The sequence below is a fragment of the Cervus canadensis genome, chromosome 13, assembly GCF_019320065.1.
Source record: "Cervus canadensis isolate Bull #8, Minnesota chromosome 13, ASM1932006v1, whole genome shotgun sequence".
In the NCBI taxonomy this organism is placed as follows: Eukaryota; Metazoa; Chordata; class Mammalia; order Artiodactyla; family Cervidae; genus Cervus; species Cervus canadensis.
Window position 1 is genome coordinate 24325632 of NC_057398.1, and position 25777 is coordinate 24351408.

The window sequence follows — 25777 nt, forward strand, 5'->3', positions numbered from 1 at the left end:
ATTCAAAGAGCAGTCTTACTCTCCTCTGTCGGTGAGGTTCTTTTCAAGTAGTTTAAGGAGCCCTATTTTATACAAATTTGAGAGGGTAAAATCCCAACAGTTTGAACTTCCTGACTAACAATCTTTCCAGAAAGAGTAGATCACTCCCTCTACAGTGTTTATACAACATTTTACATTACTTTATATTCTTACTTAAGCATTTATCAATCACATAATAACTTATGTGTCTACCTCATCAATTACAACTAACTCCTCCTGGACCGCAACCATATGTCTATTCATCTTTTATTTAGAGCTCCTAGGAAAATGTCAAGAGCACAGCACACCACCTGACAATATCACATTTGTTGGGGTAAACTTACATATTTCAAAGACCAAATGATTTCTCTCTAGCAAGATCATGTCAACACAGAATCTTTTAATGTGTTAATCACATTAGACGACCCATACAAATACCTAACCCAAATCTACTTTACCACTATAATGGGATTTGAAATATTAATCCACTTACCCATAGTCAAGAAACTACATTCCATAGACTTAATAGAAAAACAAAAGCTGAACACTTACTGCACACAGTTCTCTTATATAAAGTATACCCTTTCAAATCAGAAAATTTCTGGTCCTGCAAAAACAAAAAAACTATGATTAAAAACCTTTATAAATGATGACTGGCATTCTGTTCATCCCAGCACACCCTATAAAGGACAAAAGATCTTAAGATACAACAAATCAGAATTGCAGTGTGTTTGTTTAGCTTTAATTGCCCATGCTCTACTTACTTCTAGTGCTATCCTTTAAACCTATTTGGTTCTCCAGAGGGCAAGTATAACTACATTATGTAGAGTTTCAAAGAAAACTTTAATTACTTCAGTGGGAAAAAAGGCTACAATGCCTATGATCTCCCTAGGTTTTCAAAGATGATCAGAATTCTCAAGACAGTGTCAATGAAAAATGAATGAATAACTAATTTCAAAAGGATAAGCAACATTTTCTCCCATGTTTTAAAAAGGGTTCTATTTAATTTAGTAGAAAATTTGCATATTCTAATATTATCATCTGAAAATTTTAATGTCATACCTTTTATTAAACATGATGCATACCTGAATGTACACATTTCCATTTAAAAATATACTACAGGCTACCAATATGGTAACTAAGTAGCATTTTATTAATGCCCCTACAGTACTGACAAAAACACAATTAATAAATATTTGATTAATTAAGTCAACAAATATTTAAGCTTCTTCTTATATCTATACACTGTTCTAAGCACAGGCTTTGACAAGTCTAACACATAAAACCCTTGCCTTTATGTAGCCTTTAGTTTTGTGAAAAGGCAGAAATTCAACAAATAAACCCACAGATCTATACTCATCAAATGCTGCAAGTAGAATGAAGGAAAATAATCAGGTGATATTAGTGGTGGTGGGGGTTGGGGGGTAATCCCGCTTTAGACTGGAACACTAAGGACTAAGGATGCCTCTCTAAAAACAGGACACTTGAGATTAAGATTCCACATTCAAAGATTTGAGGAAAAGATCATTTCAGGTTATGGGAACAGCATGTGGGAAAGTTCTAAGGCAAGTTTCAGAAACTGAAGAGTCAGCAAAACTTGATCACAGAAAACCAGAGGAAGAGTAGATTTCTTAAATCTGGTAAGGGACAAGATTGCATACAGCTCTGTACCACATTTAAGGATTTAAGGTTTTACTCTAGGCGCACTAAAAAAATCTAAAATGAAGCATTATAGGTGAGGTGTACGCAAGAAAGACCAATATACAGAATGCCAGAAGGCCCTGGCCCTACATCAAAAGCTTGGTAAATAAAGGTACACAAAGATTTCAACTTAACATGTTAAAAGGTGTATTTGTGTTATGTTCGCATGATTCCCTATTTTGAACAACTTTTTCAAATAATCCATCATCTACCAGACATGATCACACTCCTCCCTTTCCCTTTACACATTCACATTAGCAAAGATACAGCTGAGCAACAAAGTGGTCAACTACAAAGGAAAACAGAAGTACATGGATATGCAAAAAGATCACAAATAACAAATGTTGGTGAGGATGTGGAGAAAAGAGAACCCTTCTACACTGTTGGTGGGAAAGTAAATTGGTACAGCCACTGTGGAAAAGAATATAGAGGTTCCTCAAAAAAACTAAAAATAGAACTACCATATGACCCAGAAATTCCACTCCTGGGTATGTATCCGGAAAAAAGCAAACCACTAATCAGAAAATGTTATAGAAGGGTTTCTATAACATTTCTCCAATGTTCATAGAAGCATTATTTACAATTGCCAAGATACAGAAACAATCTAAGTGTCCAGCAATAGGTGAATGGATAAAGGAGAGGTGGTATACACAATACAGAAACAATCTAAGTGTCCAGCAATAGGTGAATGGATAAAGGAGAGGTGGTATACACAATGGAGTAATAGCCACAAAGAGAACGAAATGCTGCCATTTGCAGCAACATGGATGGACTTGGGGAGCATTACGCTAAGTGAAATAAGTCAGAGAAAGACAAACACTGTATGGTATCACAAGTGGAATCCAAAGAATAAAACAAACTAGTGAATAAACAACAACAACAAAAAAAAACACCACCCAGACACATAGATATAGAGAACAAACTAATGGTTACCAATAGTGGAAGGGAAGAAGGGAAAGGCAAGAAAAGTGTAGTCGATTAAGAAGTATAAACTATAATACTATGTATAAAATAAATAAGGTCATGGATATATTGCACAGCATGGGGAATATAGCCGTCATTTTATAGTAATTATAAATGGAGTAGAACCTTTAAAAATAGTGAAACTATACCATACACCTGAAACATATAATTTACCTAATACTGTATATCAACTGTACCTCAAGGGAAAAAAAGCACATGGAAATGTAATGACAAACTGGGAAACCAGCCCCTGCATAACTAAACTCAGGAGTTCTTCTGAAGTGAGGGTGGAACAGAAGCAGAAGATACAGACATTCTGAAACTGCTTAAATTCTAACCATATGAATCCATCACTTTTATATCAAAACATCAACTATCGTCATTACATCTCTCACTAGGAAGCAGCTTAAACTGATGTAACGTCTTGCCAAAACATCACCAAGTCTTTCAGAAATTTTTTCCTCTTAATTTTAATGACAATGAAAAAGTATTAGCCATTATTTTGAGAGATTATCCTCACATCTTCATCTATCTGAAACTCAACTATGTAGAAATTTCCTTGAGAGTTTCTACCTGCAATAGTCATTATATGATAAACAGTTTTCATTATTAAATGAAACATTTTTCATCTCTACCAAAACAAGTTTGAGCTTTATTGCCCCCTTAAACATCCAGAGTCAGCATTTAATTCTACTGAATTTTTTTTTAATTTTAAAATAAAGGTACACTGTTTTCCACCTGCAAAAATCTGTCCTAGATAAATATCCATTAATACAAGAAAATACAATGGCAAGAACACTAGATTTGCTTTCAGTGAAGGTGGTGGTGTAGTCTCTAAGTCGTGTCCGACTCTTGTGACCCCATGGACTGTAGCCCACCAAGCTCCTCTGTCCATGGGGATTCTCAAGGAAAGAATACTGGAGTGGGTTGCCATTTCCTTCTCCCGGGAATCTTTCCGACCCAGGGACCAAAACTCATCTCCTATACTGCAGGCGGACTCTTTATCACTGAGCCACCAGGGAAGCAAGGGAGACCCAGATTGTATCCAACAGTAAGGAAACAGTTCCATAAGTTATATAGTATCATGCTGCCAAATAAGTGTCACAGAAAGATATCCAAAATACACTCTCTATTGCAAGCTCATTTCTTTTATTTTTAAATGTGTGTATTTAGTAAACAATGAATGAGGAGATTTCACTTTTTACTTGTACTCTTAAATATGTTACAATGATTACATACTACCCAGGATTTAGGAGAGTGAAAAAGTTGGCTTAAAACTCAACATTCAGAAAACTAAGATCATGGCATCTGGTCCCATCACTTCATGGGAAATAGATGGGGAAACAGTGGAAACAGAGTCAGACTTTATTTTGGGGGGCTCCAAAATCACTGCAGATGGTGATTGCAGCCATGAAATTAATTAAAAGACACTTATTCCTTGGAAGGAAGGTTATGACCAACCTAGATAGCATATTAAAAAGCAGAGACGTTACTTTGCCAACAAAGGTCCATGTAGTCAAGGCTATGGTTTTTCCAGTGGTCACATATGGATGTGAGAGTTGGACTGTGAAGAAAGCTGAGCGCCGAAGATTTGATGCTTTTGAACTGTGGTGTTGGAGAAGACTCTTGAGAGTCCCTTGGACTGCAATGAGATCCAACCAGTCCATCCTAAAGGAGATCAGTCCTGGGTGTTCATTGGAAGGACTGATGCTGAAGCTGAAACTCCCAATACTTTGGCCACCTCATGCGAAGAGCTGACCCATTGGAAAAGACCCTGATGCTGGGAGGGATTGGGGGCAAGAGGAGAAGGGGACGACAGAGGATGAGATGGCTGGATGGCATCACCGACTCGATGGGCATGAGTTTGGGTAAACTCCGGGAGTTGGTGATGGACAGGGAGGCCTTGCATGCTGCGATTCATGAGGTCGCAAAGAGTCGGACACGATTGAGCAAGTGAACTGAACCCAGGATTTTAAAATAAAGGTGGAAATTTTCAGGAAATAATTATTTGAATGTACAATTTTACATCTTTTAAAAATCATTTCAATAAGTAAAACCTAAAACAAATAAAATTCTAATTACCCTTCAAGTACTTTAAGTGCTATAGTTCTCAAAGCAAGCTGCGTACAATTTTCTGCCTCTCAGCTGGGTATTTTCTTAATGAACAGTGGCTAGCCAGTAGGCTCTGCACTTAAAGCTAAAAGACTGTAAGGCAACTCCAGGTCTCCTTACAAGTCCCAGATCAGTAACAGGCGGATGGCCCAGAGCACTGACACATCCCTCCTGATGCCTCTTATTTCTACAATCACGTTTCAGTGGAGCCCATCATGAATCCTAAGCAGTCAAGAATCACTGCCTCACACAGAAAATGTCAACATGAGCAGGCTATGGTTGCCACCATAACTCCACCCCAACCTTGAGTGACCTGTGGGATCAACTTCCACACCACTAAGGCTAAGCATCTTCTTAAATAAGCTGGGAATTCTTAGCATACAACTGCCAAGATGAAAAACAAAATACCCTGACTACCACAAACTGAAGAAGTAAACAAAGAGCAGTAGATCTTACTCAGGGTATTGGATCTACAAATAAATCCTGAGGAGGGTACAAGATATTAACACTGCAGGGCTTCATAAAACTACTCTACTACAAGAGACTCTAGATCAGAACAGCTGCCAGGAGACTTCAGATTTTAAAATATTTTTAAGATGGAACACCACCTGAGGCCTATCTGCTCAGCCTCAATCTACTATTAACTGTGAACAGTACTTAGCATCTGGAAAGACGAGAGGAAGTTAAGGGGAAGAGGTGTTACATGCAGGGGAACTTTATTTTTAACTAGATATACTTGTGTATTTATTAAACACTTTACCAAGAGAATATGCTCATATGGTAGCAACGTGATTTTTAAAATTCAATTAAGACTGAAAATATAAATATTCCTAAAAATCATACACAAGTTAGTTGAATAAGTTGAACAGAAGTTTTCTAGAGGGAATGTGGTAAAGAGCAATGACTGATAACAATTATATGAAATGATGGGATAATAAATACTATGTATTAACATAGGTCAAGCCTTACTCCAAGCCCTTTTTATATTATATATATCAATTTATTTAACCATCACACATTATAACCTTTCTTATACCAAAAAGGAACCTGAGGCACAAGAGCTTATTTTAACTTTCACAAAAACACAGTGATTAAATGATGGAAACAGGATTTTAACAGTCTGATTCTAAGGGATTTCACTAAGACACAATGTCTCTTACATTAACTGTAAGAGGAAGACAAGAAAAAAGAAAGGCGTGAAAATAATAGCATAATAGGAAAATGAACAACTTGATTTTAAAAATGGGGTAAAATAGATTATCTCAAAGAACGTAACAGATAGCAAATAAATATATAAAAAGATGCTCCATATCTAAGTCATCAGGGAAATGCAAACTGAAACAATAAGATATCACCATACACCTATTAGAAGGACTGAAATCCAGAATACTGACAACACCAACTGCCGACAAGAACATGGTAACAGAAATTCAGTCCTTTCTGGCAGGAATGTGAAATGATATGGTCATTCCAGAAGACAATTTGGTGGTTTCTCACAAAACTAGCCATATGATCCAGTGATCACACTCCTTGTTATTTACTCAAAGGAGCCAAAAAGTTGTGTCCACACAAAACCTGCACATGTATATTTGCAATAGCTTTATTTATATTTACAGAAATGCAGAAATAACCAAGATTCCTACAGTAGGTGAATTCATAAATAAATAATCCAAACAATGGACTATTAGTAAGTGCTAAAAAGAGACAGCATATTGAATACCAGAGACATCACGCTTTCGACAAAGGTCCATCTAGTCAAAGCTATGATTTTTCTTTTTTTTTTTTTAAAGCTATGATTTTTCCAGCAGACATATATGGATATGAGAGTTGGACCATAAAGAAGGTTGAGTGCCAAAGAATTGATGCTTTCGAACTGTGGTGTTGGAGAAGACTCTTGAGAGTCCCTTGGACTGCACGGAGATCCAACAAGTCCATCCTAAAGGTAATTAGTTCTGAATCACTCATTGGAAGGACTGATGCTAAAGCTGAAACTCACCTGATGTGATGAATGGACTCACTGGAAAAAACCCTGATGCTGAGAAAGACTGAGGCAGGAGGAGGAGGAGGAGAAGGAGACGACAGAGGATGAGATGGCTGGATGACATCACCAACTCAATGGACATGAGTTTGAGTAAACTCTGGGAGTTGGCGATGTACAGGGAGGCCTGGCGTGCTGCAGTCCATGGGGTCACAAAGAGTTGGACACGACTGAGTGACTGAACTGAACTGACTGATATACTGGAAGGACTGATGCTGAAGCTAAAGCTCTAATACTCTGGCCTGATGCTAAGACTTGACTCATTGGAAAAGACCTCGATGCTGGGAAAGACTGAGGGCAGGAGGAGAAGGGGTCAACAGAGGATGAGATGGTTGGATGGCATCATCGACTCAACAGACCTAAGTTTGAGCAAACTCTGGGAGACGGTGAAGGTCAGGGAAACCTGGTATGCTGCAGTCCATTCAGACATGATTGAGTAACTGAACAACAACAATCAAGACATGAAAACACATGGAAGTACTTCAAATTCATAATACTAAGTGAAAGAAGCCAATGTGAAAAGAATACTTACTATAAGATTCCAACTATGCAACGTTCTAGAAAATACAAAATTACTGGTGGCAGAAGAAAAATGAGTGGTGGTCAGGTGGGATGGAAGGATGAAAAAGCAGAACATGGAGGATTTTTAGGGCAGTAAAACTATTCTGTATGATACTATAGTGGGGGATACATGTTGTTATACATCCACACTCATAAATTGTACAAAACTAAAAGTGGATTCCAATGTACACTACAGACTTTGGGAATGATTACGTATCAACGTAAGTTCATCAATGGTAACAAATGTACCACTTTGATGTCTGATGCTAACAGTGAAGTAGGCTCTGCATGGAGGGTAGGGCAGGAGGGGTCTATGGAAACTGTACTTTCTGCTCAAATTTGCTATGAACCTAAAACTTCTCTGAAAAATCATCTATTCAAATATTTTAAAGAAAGAGAAATAATAGTATCATGAGGTTAAAAGAAAAATAATAAAGCAGGCTGCCTGTGTAACTTGAGTCATGCTGTCATTTTTTTCCCAAGCTTTACTTACATTTCAAATGAATAGATAATCATGGCCCTTTCTGGCCAAGCATCTTTAGGAGTTTGAAATTTCTGAGAATGCCAGGTTGTGAGTAAGGATGTTAGCTGCTCCAGGATCAGCATGTTCAAACTCACCAACTGAGTATTTCTAATAAAGTTTTCCACACATCTGTGGTATTCTTACTGTCCTACCAAATTTTAATTCCTATGACATAGTTTTCTCCCTCACTTGACATTGTGGACAGCTCCTATGCATTCCTTTATAAGAATTTCCATTCAAAGAGATTCTATTCTTTTTTAACACCTTTCCCTTTGGCATTTTACAGGCTGTAAGACTGAGGAAAGGCCCAAATCAAAAGAAAAAAAGAGAGAGAGAGAACAAAGGATATATACCATCTTTATATTAAGCCAAGTTCCAACAGTACCTCTACTTACATTCCAAGGGCCTGAACTTAGTTATATGACCATGCCAGCTTTCAAAAAGGGCTGGGAGATGTAGTCGTTATTATCAACGAACATGAGCCCAGCTTAAGAAGATATTACTTCTGAAGAGTGCTCGCTCCGGCAGCACATATACTAAAATTGGAAAGATACAGAGAAGATTGGACTCTATGGGGGAAGGCGAAGGTGGGATGATCTGAGAGAATAGCATGTATATTATCAAGTGTGAAACAGATCGCCAGTCCAGGTTGGATGCATGAGACAAGTGCTCAGGGCTGGTGCACTGGGAAGACCCAGAGGGATGGGATGGGGAGGGACATGGGAGGGGGGTTCAGGATGGGGAACACATGTAAATCCATGGCTGATTCATGTCAATGTATGGCAAAAACCATTACAATATTGTAAAGTAATTAGCCTCCAACTAATAAAAATAAATGGAAAAAAAAAAAGAAGATATTACTTCAGAAGAAAGGACAGAGAGCTGTTGAGGAAAAATTAGCAGGCTCTGCCATACTCATCCTTACACCCTCACCGCAATGGCTGACATATTCAATAAATATTTTGAAATTAAAATTTCTAATAAGTTAAACTGAAAAAAAATCAAATATTTACAGATTCTCCTGTACAAGTTTAAATTCCTCAGTTTCAATATTCCTTCAGAAGCTAGTACCATCCTCATTATATAAACTTATTTTTTAATATTTAAGAGGCAATTTAGTGTGCTCCATAAAAAAATAGGCCTTGGAATCCAGTTTGTCTGAGTTTAAATCCCAATTCTGCAATTTACTGATGCTGTGACCTCAGGTGAGTAGCATAATTTCTCTGTGCCTCAGGTTTCTCATATGCAAAATGATAATAATAATACCAACTTTCTCAGGCTATTTGCATGTATGAATACACATATTAAACTTAGATCAGTAATTGACACATAGAAAGCACCCAATAAACGGCAAGCCACTGTTACTCCCCAGCATTACGAGCCAACTAATTGTACCACGGTCTTTCATTATCCGCCAGAGTTTATCAGATCCCAGTACATGAAGATCATTTTTTTTTTTAATAAAAAATTTTATTGGAGAAAAATAGAACCACCACGTACACAGGGAAAAGAGCACAAAAATTCAACTGATACAGAACTGCAAGTCACAACTACCCAATGTTGTTTGCGATTACTTTTCAATTTCTTAAATGGCTTCCCTCAGTTTTTTAAATAGCCTTGCCAATTTTCAGCTGAAATAGAATCAAGTTTTCAAAAAATTAAGAGCCTCAGCGAAGGGACCAGCTTTTAAGATAACAAAGGTGACACCAAGAGTCTCCTAATGGGACCAATTCTACCGAAAAATTCCTGAAGCACATAACTACTGAATCTGGTAGAACAGTAGCTCAGAGACCATCAGGAATTAGTTAGAACACTGACTCAGACGGTCCAGTATGCAGAGAGGGCAAGCAAAAAAGCTGCATTTCCCTGTCAGATGAGTTCACGTAAGAAAACCAAGGAGGTGCTAAGAAAATACAGGCAATGGCTGCCCAAAATAATTAAGAAGGCATTCTAAATACCACATATTATTAGACAACAGTGTGTAAAGTGATGCAATTAGAAAACAGGCAACTTAAAAAAAATATGGTCACAGGTCTTTGAGAACTCAAGAAAACAATCAGTAGCAAACACAAGAGCTAAAAGTCTCAGCTGAGGGGTGAAAGTGAAAGTGAAAGTGAAGTTGATCAGTCGTATCGGACTCTTTGCAACCCTGTGGACTGTAGCCCACCAGGCTCCTCCGTCCACGGGATTCTCCAGGCAAGAATACTTGAGTGGGCTGCCATTTCCTTCTCCCAAGATCATTTTTATTTTTGTTCTACCTTTTGAAATCAAGGCAACTGTTTTAATCTTTTGTTCCTAAGACATTTAATTTTCCATAACTTTGCTTATATTATTTGGCCCCAACAATAATGCCTTTCTCTTTCCTCCTGTTTATCTAATGCCTACAAGCCTCATCTCAAATCTCACCTCCTCCACAAAATCTTCACTGTTTATCTAATTCTGGTTAAATGGTATGCAGAAGAGACCTTCAAACACCTGCACTCTCAGCTCCTCACTCCTTGCCCCAAGACGAGTGGTGGTTAAAAGTAAAGGAAAATGGCCAGACTCTCTTCAAATATTTCAACCCAAACAACATACCACCGTGGAGTGAATGTAGTAGCAGATATGAGAATCTGTCATCTACTAAGGCAGACATTAAAGGAATTTGCAAAATGTAAAAACCATGCTTTCTCACTAAACTGTTTTTAGAAATAGTTACTTTCCAATAAAATGTATGTCATTTATGTCAACATGCAATGGATTTCTTACCATCACTGTTAATGAACAAAAAAGCATTCTAAATTATCAGCTTTGCTTCCTAACAGAATAAACACCCCCGTATACACAGTCAACATCTTACGTCTGGTCATGCTATCCCCTTTACCCAAAGCCCCCTTCTGTCTCACCTGGCCATGCCTAGACACCTCCGTGCCTTCAAAACTCAGCTCAAACAGGACCCTTTCATCATCTCCTGCCCCTCCTACTGCAAACACTTTCTTGCTACTTGAACTGCCAATGCACTTTATCTGAACCCCTCTCAAGATTAACATCTCTATGTGATTTATCTTCCTCGAGGGCAGATTACTATTCATCTTGTTTCTCCAGCTCAGGCTCACAGTGGGCATAAAATGAATGCTTTTGCAATGAATACTTCTAAAACTTAACAACCGGTGACAAACTATATTTCAAAGAACAAGAAACAAGGAAATAAAGACAAATATAAAATCACTTTTACAAACCAAGAATGGATAGGCAAACATAACTACAGATTTTTTTTTTTTAATAACTACAGATTTAAAGAGGATCTAAGATGATACTGGGTCCAACTTTTGACCTAAATTATCCCCTCAAAGTGTTTCTCCCAGTAAGATTTCTTAGTTATTAAGGAGAAAAAGAAATTATAGCTACCTGAGCAGAAATGGAATTTATTAAAATATATCTTCAGAAAAGCAAGGAACTGGACTTGTAAAAGGCCACACAGCCGAGGCTATGCCTGAAAGCAAGCCTCAGCCTTTCCAGTGACGACACCGCTGCCGCTGGCACAGATGTGAGAGCTCTGTGATGTGAGCACCGCCCACATTACCGACAGTCTAGACACTGGGTGGATGCCACACTTGGCATCAGTGCCCCTGCTGCTTCTTAAACTAAACAAGATAGTGGCTACTGCTACCAACCCTCACTGGAATCATTTTTTCCCAGGGTCATCTTTATATTACAAGCTTCTAGTCCAAAACTGGACATAGGTATTTGACTGACAGAACCCAGGTAGGTATCCATGACCTAGACAAGAAGGTGACTGGGAGTAAAGCACCTAACATTTTCAGCTTCTCTAGTAAAAAGACGCTCTGCCTCATAAATTGGGGAAATTTGCCAAATACAGGCAAGGGGTTCAAATGCTGGAGAGCGAAAAATGAGAAATATTCACTATCCGTAACTAAACCCTTAATGATGGCATTCAAGCAACCACACTACCCTAAACTGCAACGATCAAAACCATATGATACTTACAGTGCTGAACCACAGATAACTTCTTAGTGATAAGGAAAAAAATAAGCTTTATAACAGAACAATTCGATTCTGTTACCACTTTACCCAGTGATCAATCTCAGCATCACCAAGAGTAGGACAATGAGACATGTGCCTCCAGACACAACCATTATGACCCACACAGCACAAACTATAAATACCGGTGCCCAAAATGTTTTAGTTTAAATAAACCTTCTTCAGATCTAGCTTTCAGCTTATAGGAAACAGGAAACAGTGAAATATGTCAGACAAATTCAAAACATGGAATATCTTACAGGACAGTTGGCTAGATGTCTGTATTGTCAAGAGAAGAAAAGGGGTAAAGTGGGGAGATGTATGTAGGTTAAAGTGTACGTAAGAAATTTACAACTAAATGCAATTGCATAGTCCTTGATTAAATCCTGCTTTGAACAAGCCAGCAGTATAAAAGACATTGTTTAGGACTGAATTGTGCCCCCGACTCCCACCACAAAAAAATAATACATATCTTGAAGTTCTAACCCCCAGTACCTCAGAATGTGACTATATTTGGAGTTAGGGCCTTTAAAAAGCTAAGGTAAAAGGAGGCCATTAGGGTGGGTCCTAATCTGATCTGACTGGTGCCCTTATAAGAAGGAAATTCAGACATACAGAAACACCAAGGATGCACTCAGAGAGGAAAGACCACGTGAGGACACACAGAGAAGGCAGCCACCTGCAAGCCAAGGAGAGATCCTCAGAAGAAATACACTGATTTTGGATTTATAATCTCCAAACTGTCAGAAAATAAATTATGTCGTTTAAGCACCTGGTACGTGGTATTTGGTTATGGCAGCTCTAGCAAACTAACACAAACATTTTGGGTATAACTGGCAAAATTTTAATTCAGGCTGGGTTTCTGATGATATTAAGAAATTGCTAATTTAGTTAGGTGTGATAATGTGATTATAGTTATATGAGAAAATGTTCTTACTTTTGAGAGATACATTTAAGTAATTAGGGATAAAAATAAACCAATTTCTGTAATTTGCAGTACTACACCCAAAAAAAGAGATTAAGCAAAAATGAGAAACATAAGAATTGTTCAATTTAGATTTCTATGTGGATTTTAAGTAAACTGTTTTCTTTCTCATAAATTTCAAATTTTCCATAATGAAAAGTTAAAAGAAAACATACCTATATGATACTGATTGTGAAAGCTAGACTGTAAAGAAGGCAGAATGCCAAAGAATTGATGCCTTCAAACTGTGGTGCTGGAGAAGACTCCTAAAAGTCCCTTGAACAGCAAGGAAATCAAACCAGTCAATCTTAAAGGAGATCAACCCCAAATACTCACTGGAAGGACTGATGCTGAAGTGCTAGTATTTTGGTCATCTGATGCGAACAGACGACTCATTGGAAAAATCCCTGATGCTGGGAAAGATCGCGGGCAGAAGGAGAAGAAGATGTCAGAGGATGGGATGGCTGGATACATCAACAATGCAATGAACATGAGCTTGGGCAAACTCCGGGAGATGGTAAGGGACAGGGAGGCCTGGAGAGCTGCAATCCATGGGGTCACAAAGAGTCGGACACGACTGGGTGACTGAACAACAACATGATACTGACTGGAAGAGGACAAACTGATCAAACAATAGAAGAGAGATCCCGGAAATAAATGCCCACAACTAAAGACTCAAACGAGGAACAAAAGTAATAGGAAAACTGTATTCATCTCACAAATACTTATCAAGTGTATACTATATGTCAAGTACTGTGCACACAGAGGTGAACAAAAGAGACACGGTCCTACCCTTAAGGGGCTTATAATCTAACAGAGGAAAGTGAATACAGTAAGCACAGACGGAAGAAAAACTAATAAAAATGTAAGATTTTCGAAACAATCACTTTTTTTTTAAAGGGAGCTCCTCAGGGTTCTATTCCAGGTCTCTTCAACTCTGCCTACTTAATCTCAATTAGTACATTTCAAACCCAGACATCTTTCTCACATTTTATACCACTTGTCAAGCTGCCTACAGACATCTACAATGTCAAACCTTGAACTCATATTTTTTTCCCCCAAAACACTGCTCCTCCTTTAATCCCTCTTGGTAAACCTGCCCAAGAATTATGACTCCTTCTCTTGCACTCCTAAATCAAACATACCACAAAGTCCCAATGATTTTGTCTCATAAAAACTTCTTAAACCTGTTCACTCCTTTCAAGCTTCACTACTCCCATCCTAGTTCAGCTACCTGGATTACTGTAACAATTTTCTAAATTGTCTTCCATACTCTAGCCTACTTCTCTCCAAATCAACTCTACACACCCAGTCCAAAATAATCTCTCTAGAACAAAATCTAATGTGTGTCTCAGATGGCAAAGAATCCACCCACAATGCAGGAGTCCTGGGTTCAATCCCTGGGTTGGGAAAATCCCCTGGGGAGAGCACGGCAACCCACTTCAGTATTCTGGCCTGGAGAATCCCCATGGGCATGGTGGGCTACATTCCACGGGGTCACAAAGAGTCGGACATGACTGAGCAACTAAGCACAGCGCAGCATTCTTAGAATAAAGCCCACATCTTAAATGATCCGTAAGAGCCACCATCACCTGGCCCCTGCCTACCCTTACAGCCTCACGTGTCACCATGTGCTCTCCCGGTTCCTTCAAATACACTGCTGTCCACTTCCTTTTTTCACTCTTCAGATTTGCTATGTTCTTCCCTGCTTCTGGACCTTCATATCTGCTCTCAATCTCCAGGACTCCCACATCATCTTCCCTGGTTAACTCCTACTCCTTCTGATGGTAGAATCTCTCCTCTGGCTAAGGTGCCCCTTCTCTGAGCTACCCCTGCAGCTCAAATGGCCTATCACGGTACTTATCACAGAGCACAGTAATTGCCTAACTCCTCCCTAAACTATAAATTCTATGATGGCAGGGTATCTGTTATTAGTACCTAGTATATCAAAGCCCTTGATTGGATACATTAACTGTATCAACAATAATCACTAAATTGATTTTCATTTTCATGACTTATCTTCAGTTGGACCCCAAAATTGCATCTTTTTCAATCCAAAAAGTCCTGACATGTTATTCTGTGGAAGATTACTTAAGATTTAGAAAACTGTCAGAACTTCTTACAAGTGCATTTTATTTTCACTTCAAATATGAAACTTAAAAAAAGTTCCAGTTTTCAAAGCAGAGTAGTTACAATCCTATTTCAACTTCCCTCCTATTCTCATTTCCTTGACCTCTCAAACATTATATCAATAAGTCTCCTATCTTCCCAGATATATGGGAAGCACCTTCCCAGATATACGTAGAAAGATGTTTCACTGCAGAAATGCCTCTTTTTTTTTTTTTCTTCACCACAGCTACTGGCTTGCAGAACCTCAGTTCCTCAACCAGGGATCAAACCCAGGCCGCTGGCAGTGAAAATATGGAGTCCTAACCACTGGATCATCAGGGGAATCCAGAAATGCTGTTATTTCTAAAACTAAAAAAATGTTAACTCAACAAATCACCCTTCTGTGTGTGTGTGTGTTAGTTGCTTAGTTATGTCCGACTCTTTGCAACCCCATAGACCGCAGCCCACCAGGCCCCTCCGTCCATGGGATTCTCTAGGCAAGAACACTGGAGTGGGTTACCATTTCCTCCTCCAAAAGAAACTATAGAAAGAAAGAAAGTGAAGTCGCTCAGTCATGTCTGACTCTTTGGGACCCCATGGACTGTAGCCTACCAGGCTCCTCCATCCATGGAATTTTCCAGGCAAGAGTACTGGAGTGGGTTGCCATTTCCTTCTCCAATCACCCTTCTATCTAAGGTAAAAAAGCAGTATCCAGTATCATGTTTTTGTTAAGTAACATGAGTTTTTAATTACTCTTGCCAAACACTGAAGCATATTTCCTCCAAGCATCACTCAAAAAAGTTCTGAAAAAAAAATTAGACCATAAAAGTAATTTTCCTAGCTAAATAATTCTAGTTTTTAACTAAATTAAAAACAATTGTTGGAATTATTTAGGAGGCAGAGTGTCCCAACATTTCTCAACAACGGTCAACTATAACCAAAATGTGTTACACTTAGGGTTGTCAGATAAAACATAAGGCATTCAGTTTAATGTTGAATCTCAGAAAAATAATTTTATTGTATTTGGAATGTACATCCCAAATAGTGTATGTGTTTTTATTTGTTAAATCTGGCAACCCTAGTTATACTAACAAAATTATCATTGCTAGCAAAATCTGATTTTACTTATGCTTTTTTCATTATAAAAGTTACACAAATTTAGGGGGAAAAAAAAGATCCATAATACTATTGAGCTAATATAGTTGGCATTTTAGTGCATTCCTGATATTTTTCTTATAATTTTAAATGGTTACATTCACTCTTCCTTAAAATGAGTCTAATTATTTTTATGCTACCCAATGGTTCTTGCAATAAGTGTACCATAAAGTCTCCTATTGTTGAAAATTTAAGTTGCTTCCAATAAGCCACTACTAAAATGTTGCTCTGAACAGTCTCCTGCAAACACCTGTTTCTTATCTTTTCCTTTTTTCTTCTGCAGTTATTTCTTCAGGATATTCTCAGAAGGAAAGCCACTGATCAGATTTATAAAACAATTATGAACAGTCTAAAAATTCTAGATACATCCTACCAAACTGCGATCCAGTAGCACTATCTGAATACGCCTGCTTTACCAATATCTAACCAGCATTACATACAACTGTTTTTGAAAAAATCTGAAATAAGTATAAAGTAGTATTCCATTTTGTTTTAGTCAGCATTTCTTGGATTAATGAGAAGATCACACATTCTTCCAACAGCTGCTTACAGGTTGCATATCCTCTAATATCAACTGTCTGTTCATTTCCTTTACCCATTTCAAAAATGTTTTTGTTCAATATAATAATAAAATATTCCCAAATGAAGACTAAAATAGCCCACTGTCTAAAATTCTAGTCACGTGCACCAAACGAAAAACTAGTGTACATCTACAATTCCAACTGCCTTCCAGAAATTACTACAAAAGTTACTTTTATGTAAACTTTCATTTATACGTATATTATCTCAAAGTTCATTTCATAGAAATCATAACTCTCATAATCAAAATTAACTAAAAAGAGATGACTAAACTTCCCTGATATTTAGAGTAAATAACCAGAAAGATCAGTTCAACTTAATACTTGGATATGCCACAGAACCTAATTTGATCATCAAAACAGAAATCATGTTGCAGATCTAATCTCTTTAATAATCTAGATACACCAAAAAACTGAGTCTGCAGTCAGAGTTAACTCTCCAATGCTGTCAGTAATCTTACAAATATAAATATGCATTACTGGTTTCAAGAGAAGAGTAAGAAAATAATTAAGTAGCTAAGCCCAACTTCATCAACACCATTATTGCAGGACTCAAAGCTCACAACAAGCTAACAGCACAGAGTTTAGAAATAAATCTAATTCAATCTTTTTCCTCTCCCATCCCCCACCCATTTTGCAACAAAAGAAAACAAGGTATAATGAAGTAAAATGAACTTTCAAGACAGTCATAAAGCTACTTAGGGGAAAGAATGTCTGCTTTATTCTACAGTAACAAAACTTTATTGAGTGAATTATTTGAAGCTCTAGAGATAACAGAAGTGATAAAAACCAGTTAAGTTCTTGCACTCAAAGCTTGCATACAAGCTACTGGAGAATGGAAGAAAGGAAGGAGGGAGTGAAGAAAGGGAGGCAGGGGTAGAAAGGAAGGAAGGAAGTTTCTATGACAGGGATAAGTATTCTGCATGAAAATACAGAGGGCAACGTGGCAGAGCAAGCCAAGAGCATCAGGAACCACTTCAGATTAGGTGGTTTGGGAAAGACTCAGAAATAAATTTTTTTAAGCAGAGATCTGAATGACAGGAAGTCAACAACAGGAAAATCAAAGGAGAGAGCAATCTGATTAGATTCTTTTATATCCAAATGTTAGTCAAGGTACAGCAGGAGGTAACAGGGAGGGTGGCACTGCTTCTTTTGATCAAAATGTGCACCATTTTGCAGTAAAGATACTACATTTATACTAGATTTAATAATAAATACAGCACTAACTTGATGATCTGTTGCAAATGATGCACAAACTAAGATAAAATACTGCCATAGGAAAATATCTAAATCATGATGATTTAACTTAATCTGCTTTGAAAGACAGAGAATAATTAATCAACTCTTCAATGATCACATTTGAAGGTGACAAATAATTTTTTAAATTCTTAGAAGATATTAGTGAAGGAATCAGTACAAGATAATGTTAATATAGATTCACAAATAAGATGGAAAAATTAACATTAGTCAGAAACTTCAGTTTCCAACTTTTCTAATCCATGGTTTGACACTTGCATAACAACAGCCTATGACTTTTTTTTCCAGCAAAACTATCTTAAATGACCCTAGGGATATTGGGCTCAGAAAATAAGATGTTTTAGTTAATAATTCTGCTTTTTTAAAAGTTAGTTTTTTTTAAAAAAAATTAGTTATTTTTAATACATGTATGTATCACTTTCCCGACTGCAATCAATTTCCTGAAATACATGGTTTTACTTCTTCACATTCCTCCACAACACTTAACATGATGCCTTGCAAACAACAGAGATGTAATGAGATAACAGATCCCAACAGGAGTACCGGTCATATGTATCTCAACAACTTGTGGCACTAAGGGGGTAAAGGATACGTGGGGGGAGGTGGGGACACTTCATTTCTAGAAATGTCTTAACACACTATCACAGAGGAACAACTCTACAGTCCATAAGCCTTGAATAAGTTGTGCTCAGCTCACTGAAAAGTCATTCTGTAATCAAGTAAGTAGTTTAGTATTGTAAGCATTTTAATAGCTGAAAAATAAACAAAACTTTTAAATTTTAAGTAAATTAAAAACCACCCAACCAGTTGATGAGGATTTAAGCCAGACTACAGATGCTATGTTACATCCAATCCAATCAGGTTTCACCCATCCTCCTTCACATAAAGCTACAGGCCCTTTCCATCCATCTCCCATCTGAGGTCAAGGGTGCTGGTGCAAAATCTCTGTTATCATTCCCCCAGTGATCCAGTTCTCCTTCACCCTATTTCTTGGTTTGCTGCTGTCAAACAAAGTTACTAATAAAGAAGGAATACTGAGGATTCTGGCTTGAAAAGAGAGCTAAGAATACCTACAATCTACAGAGCACCTTCTATACACCAGGCACCTATTTCTAAAATTTCAGAGTCATGAGGTATTATTACTACTTCATTATACAGATATATAAACCCAGAAGTAAGGTTACTTACCCAGGGTCACACAGCTAGTAAGTTTGTCAGACACAGGGTTCTTTCCTTCCAAGAAAGAGATCAATAACAAAGCCAAGATGATGGCAGTAAGAGGCATAGCTACCAAGACAAGTGAACAAGGTCAGAAAGCAGCAAATTCAGAAAAAGGAACTCTACAATCTTTTCCACTTATTTTATTTTTTTAAATTCAGAAGCATCTTTTTTATTTATTTTAAATTGGAAGAAAACTGTTTTACAATGTTGTGTTGGTTTCTGCCATACAACAATACAAATGAGCCATAATTATATACATATATATCACCTCCCTCCTGAGCTTCCTCCTCTTCCCCTACCCCCATCCTCCAGGTCACCACAGACAGAACACCAGGCCCACCTACTTTAAACCCATTGCCATCACAACAATTACATGCTTGACAAGGCCTGGAGAAAGTTTTTCAGGCTGATAATGAAATTTGGAGACTACATGATTTCCTGATATCTAGCTCGAAGACTGTATTTTTATATACTAGTTATTATTCATTTTAAGAAATTTTCATTTAATAATATTAATGATAGATCCAAATGAGCTCTAACACAGTGTACAAAACTACTTTAAAAGTACTAATGTAGTAACACCTTTAAACGCATTTAAAAGTAAATGCCAGACACAATAGGAAAAAAAAAGGAGGAAGAAACATTTATGAGAACTAAACAATGTGCCAGAAACTGTGTTATTTCTCCTCTACATTCATTAACATATTCAAGATAAATAACTCTATGGAGTACGATTATCCCCACTTTACAGATAATTTCCCCAATGTCACACACAGCCAAGATTCAAATCGAGAGGAGACCAATTCCAGAGCCCTAAACCAAATAGCTTTTGTTCTCAAAAAGCCTATACTGTAGTCTAAAGTAGAAACAGACAAGCTACAATGCAATGCTATTAGTGTCACAACAGGGAGGAAATAAGATGCTCCAAAAACACAGATAAGAGATATCTAACAGATTTCTAACAGTCTACAATCTCAGTGAAGGCTTTCAAGATGATAGCATCTAGGCTGAGAGAGACAACTATAAATCATCCAGAACAGAAAGACAACCTGGTCCATACTCTCAAAAGGACTTGATATCCAAATGGTCAAGAATCCTAACTTTGATACTTTATATAAGCAAATACCTGGAGAAGGAAATGGCAACCTACTCCAGTACTGTTGCCTGGAGAATCCCTTGGAAGAGGAGACTGGTGGACTGGTGGACTCCTTGGAAGAGGAGTCCACGGGGTCGCAGGAGAGTCAGACAGGACTTAGCAACTGAACAATATAAGCAAGTAGTTTCTAGCCAATGTCACATAGCAAAGACTGTGCTGAACTATGTCTGAAAGTGAAAGAAAGAGAAGTCTCTCAGTCACGTCCAACCCTTTGTGACCCTGTGGACTATAGCCCGGCAGGCTCCTCCATCCATGGAATTTTCCAGGCAAGAATACTGGAGTGAGTTGCCACGCCCTCCTGCAGGGGATGTTCCCAACCCAGGGATCAAACTTGGGTCTCCTGCATTGAAGGCAGACTCTTTACTGACTGAACTATGTCTAATATTCCATAAAATATGCAGTCTACGTGTCATATGGGCTTCCCCGGTGGCTCAGTAGTAAAGAATACACCTGCAATTCAGGAGTGAAAGTGAAAGTCGCTCAGTCATGTCCGACTCTTTGCAACCCCATGGACTATACAGTCCATGAAATTCTCTAGGCCAGAATACTGGAGTGGGTAGCCTTTCCCTTCTGCAGGGGATCTTCCCAACCCAGGAATAGAACCGGGGTCTCCTGCATTGCAGGCGGATTCTTTACTAACTGAGCTACGTGGGTTCAATGTGTGGGCTGGGAAGATCCCCTGGAGAAGGGAATGGCAATCTACTCTTGCCTGGTCTAGAATCCCATGCACAGAGGAGCCGGGACAGAGGGGTTGCAAAAAGGGTCAGACATGACTGAGCAACTAGACAACAACAGATGTGTCATATGTAAGAAGAAAACTAAATCTAAGGTTATTCAAAGCCCTTTGGAAATCAATCACTCAAGATAAACAATTTGATAACTAACATAAGAGTTTACCCTCTGGTTTTCACTCTATTTCATATTTTAAAATCTTTCTAAGATAAAACTTTAATGCCTTCATAAACGCAGACCATATATTTAACCTTTTCTTGTAAGGGAGAACATGACAAACTTTTATTATTATTCTATATATACTACTAGAAATACAACAGATACCCAAAGCTAAATAAGTGTGCAAGGCTGTTTTCCTTTACTATCTATGGTTTTTAGAGTTGGGTTGTGTGTGTGTATAGTTTTTCCTATTTCTTCCTTGCTATCAATGTCAGCAATCTCACTGTTATTATCAGTATGTATATTTATGACACCATTTCAATTCTATATTATTCTTTTTAATCTGCTACTTTAGAAACCACAGCATCATATATAAAATAAAAGTAAGTTCTCAGTGAGAGCTTTATTTTTAAGTAATTACTTATAAAAAATTACATCCATTTGGGGGTTTCTACATGTTTCAGGAAGATGAGGAGCTACTGGGTCTACCCAAGTAAAGAGTTACAACTTCAAATTTTCATACCTCTAAGATGCCTCTCTCACCTTCTTTAAACTCAACTCAGACCAGGTTACAGAAGCTTTCTTGTAAGACACATCCTACACTGCCCCCATCCTGGCTACACTCCACTGTACTTGTATGTTTCTCCAATATGACTGTCATTTCCTTAACCATCTCTTATCTGTTCCTCAAGCACTGAATCCATTCCTTGCCTTACAAACGCCTGCTGAATAAAACAGTGTCAGAGAATGAAACCAATTGTATAAAGAGCCATAAAACTGTAACACCCCATACAATAAAAACGACCTTTCATACTCATAATGTTAACTTTCGCGTGGAAATACACACTTATGAAATCTAAATTTGAGGGAAAATCACAAGAAAAGTATTAAGTGCAAGCAAGCAACAATATACTATTAAGCTGTTTTATCCACTGCACCCTCAAAAAAATCTGTTTATCTTGTGGGGAAGAAAGCAAAATGCATAAATGTATTCTCCCCAGGCAACCATAATACATTTTTCCACCCTCAGTGCAAAAAAAATAAAATAAAATAAACTGACATTTAAAGAAGAGTGACTGTTAATTATCCAAGCTAAAATAAAAACATTTGGGGGGTATATCTAGCTATTTTGAGGTACAAGAATAAAATAAAAGTCACCCATTACCAACACTCATAGATCTTGCTGTTGGAAGCATCTCTGAGGTCACCTAATGTTTTTTAATATTCCTCCTCATTCAGAAAGAATTCAGGTTGCTAGAAATGATCCAATCCACCTTCTACTCAATACATCCCTATATTTCTGGCTCCACTTGCCTTTCACTCACTGATCCTCTGGACCCACACAAAACATGTCTTCTGCTGTTCAGATAGCAGCCTATCAAAATCTGTTTACTCGATTTATTTTATGGTTCGACTTATTTTAGTGATTAAAAGTAATATATGTGCTTTTCTATTTCAAAGATTTCTTTGGCTTCTCAAAAAAATTCCCAGTAAAATTAAAACACCAGGCACGTTGATAGGTTTCCTGTTGTAAATCTTACCTTTTTAGGTTCTCATAATTACCCTATGAAACACGAAAGGCAAGTATCATCAACCCCATTTAAAGAAATCATCAATAGAGAGTAGCAGTTGAGAGTTGCTATAAGGTAATTTAGGAGCGAAAGAGACTTGCCTCTCATGAGCTGTGTAATCATAAGTTACGACCTTCTCTGTTTCTTCATCTGCAAACTGGACACTGTAATAGTTCCTACCTCAGGTAGTTATTGTGAAGATTAACTAGATAATGCACATAATCTTATGGAATAACTAACCCATTCAACACTTAATAATGTTAGTTTTTGTTATTATTATTACACAAAGAGGAAAAACTGTGGCAAATCACTTATGCTCTCAGAATTTCATTGCAGCACTATATCAAGAATAGAGCTCTTAGGCTCTACCTACCTTCTCAACCACAAAACCAAAAAATATTTTCAGTAATTTGTGGCTTAAAGCTGATGCTTCTTTTCATTCACTTTGACCAACCATAATTTATAAAATCTACTACCATGCTCTCTTCCAAATGAAATTTTCACAAGTATAAAAATTACTAAAGTTCTCTATCTAGAAAAATAAATTCTCAATGGCACATAATAATAAAGTTCCGCCATGACTAGCATGTAAACATAATGAAACTTAAAAGCAAAATGAGAAGCATCACATTAACTGCTAAATGAACTAGTTTCTATGAACTACTATTATTGGATTATCCTTGAAAACTTTTATCTGTTATCTTCAAATGGTAGAGACTGCTATTTTATTGTTTGTGAAATCAAGTGCAACAGGAGAAACCTGTTTCACCTATCGAAACTACTGACAGTGCCAACAAGAAATATAAAATGCATGTCAGAATTTTAAAAAAATTAAAACACCCCACTGTTCATAGCAGCACTATTTACAAAAGCCAAGTCATGGAAGCAACCTAAGTACCCACAGTCAGAGGAATGGATAAAGAAGATGTGGTGTATATATATACAATGGACTATTACTCAGCCATAAAAAAGAATGAAATAATGCCATTTGCAGCAACATGGATGGACCTAGAGATTATTGTACTAAGTGAAATATTCCAGAGAAAGACAAATATCATATGGTATCAAACATTCTATGTGGAATCTAAAAAGTGATACAAATGAACTTACTTACAGAACAGAAACAGACTCACAGGCACAGAAAACTTATGGTTACCAAGGGGGAAAAAGATGGTGGGAGGAATAAATTGAGTGTTTGGTATTAACATATACACACTACTATACATAAAATAAACAACTAGAACTTAGCATATAGTAGAGGGAATTATAGTCAATATCTCATAATAACCTATAATTGAAAATAATCAAAAATTATATATATATTTATATGTGTCTATTCAGTTCAGTTGCTCAGTCATGTCCAACTCTTTGCGACCCCATGAACCGCAGCATGCCAGGCCTCCCTGTCCATCACCAACTCCCGGAGTTTCCCAAACCCATGTCCATTGAGTTGGTAATGCCATCCAACCATCTCATCCTGTCGTCCCCTTCTCCTTCTGCCCCCAATCTTTCCCAGCATCAGGGTCTTTTCAAATGAGGTGGTATTTTCACATCAGGTGGCCAAAGTATTGGAGTTTCAGCTTCAGCATCATTCCTTCCAATGAACACCCAGGACTGATCTCCTTTAGGATGGACTGGTTTGATCTCCTTGCAGTTCAAGGGACCCTCAGAAGTCTTCTCCAACACCACAGTTCAAAAGCATCAATTCTTCGGTGCTAGCTTTCTTTGTAGTCCAACTCTCACATCCACACATGACTACCAGAAAAACCATACCCTCGACTAGACAGACCTTTGTGGACAAAGTAATGTCTCTGCTTTTGAATATGCTGTCTAGGTTGGTCATAACTTTCCTTCCAAGGAGTAAGTGTCTTTTAATTTCACAGCTGCAATCACCATCTGCAGTGATTTTGGAGCCCAGAAAAATAAAATCAGCCACTGTTTCCATGTTTCCCCATCTATTTGCCATGAAGTGATGGGACCGGATGCCATGATCCTAGTTTTCTGAATGTTGAGCTTTAAGCCAACTTTTTCACTCTCCTCTTCACTTTCATCAAGAGGCTCTTTAGTTCTTCTTCACTTTCTGCCATAAGGGTGGTGTCATCTGCATATCTGAGGTTATTGATATTTCTCCCGGCAATCTTGATTCCAGCTTGTGCTTCCTCCAGCCCAGCGTTTCTCATGATGTACTCTGCATAGAAGTTAAATAAGCAGGGTAACAACATATAGCCTTGATGTACTCCTTTTCCTATTTGGAACCAGTCTGTTGTTCCATGTCCAGTTCTAACTGTTGTTTCCTGACCTGCATACAGGTTTCTCAAGGGGCAGGTCAGGTGGTCTGGTATGCCCATCTCTTGAAGAGTTTTCCACAGTTTATTGTGATCCACACAGTCACCGGCTTTGGCATAGTCAACAAAGCAGAAATAGATGTTCTTCTGAAACTCTCTTGCTTTTTCGATGATCCAGCAGATGTTGGCAATTTGATCTCTGGTTCCTCTGCCTTTTCTAAAACCAGCTTGAACATCTAGAAGTTCACAGTTCACGTATTGCTGAAGCCTGCTGTGGAGAATTTTAAGCATCACTTTACTAGCGTGTGAGATGAGTGCAATTGTGCGGTAGTTTGAGCATTCTTTGGCATTACCTTTCTCTGGGATTGGAATGAAAACTGACCTTTTCCAGTCCTGTGGCCACTGCTGGGTTTTCCAAATTTGCTGACGTATTGAGTGCAGCACTTTCACAGCATCATCTTTTAGGATTTGAAATAGCTCAACTGGAATTTCATCACCTCCACTAGTTTTGTTCATAGTGATGCTTCCTAAGGCCCACTTGACTTCCCATTCCAGGATGTCTGGCTCTAGGTGAGATCATCTGGGTCATGAAGATCTCTTTTGTGTGTGTGTGTGTGTGTGTATATATATATATTTATATATAATTTAATCACT

At 37.8% G+C, this 25777-nt stretch overlaps 1 protein-coding gene across 7 annotated transcripts in view; it reads right to left on the reverse strand.

Moving 5' to 3' along the window:
* Positions 1 to 25777, reverse strand: part of RABGAP1L (RAB GTPase activating protein 1 like) — a 669536-nt gene that overhangs the window by 635566 nt on the left and 8193 nt on the right. The window contains exon 2 of one of the 7 annotated variants that reach the window (XM_043484704.1): positions 571 to 625. The exons of the other annotated variants lie outside the window; for them this stretch is intronic. The gene's annotated coding sequence lies outside the window, so the exon portion shown is untranslated. The remainder of the gene's footprint in view (positions 1 to 570; positions 626 to 25777) is intronic. 7 annotated transcript variants of the gene reach the window in all.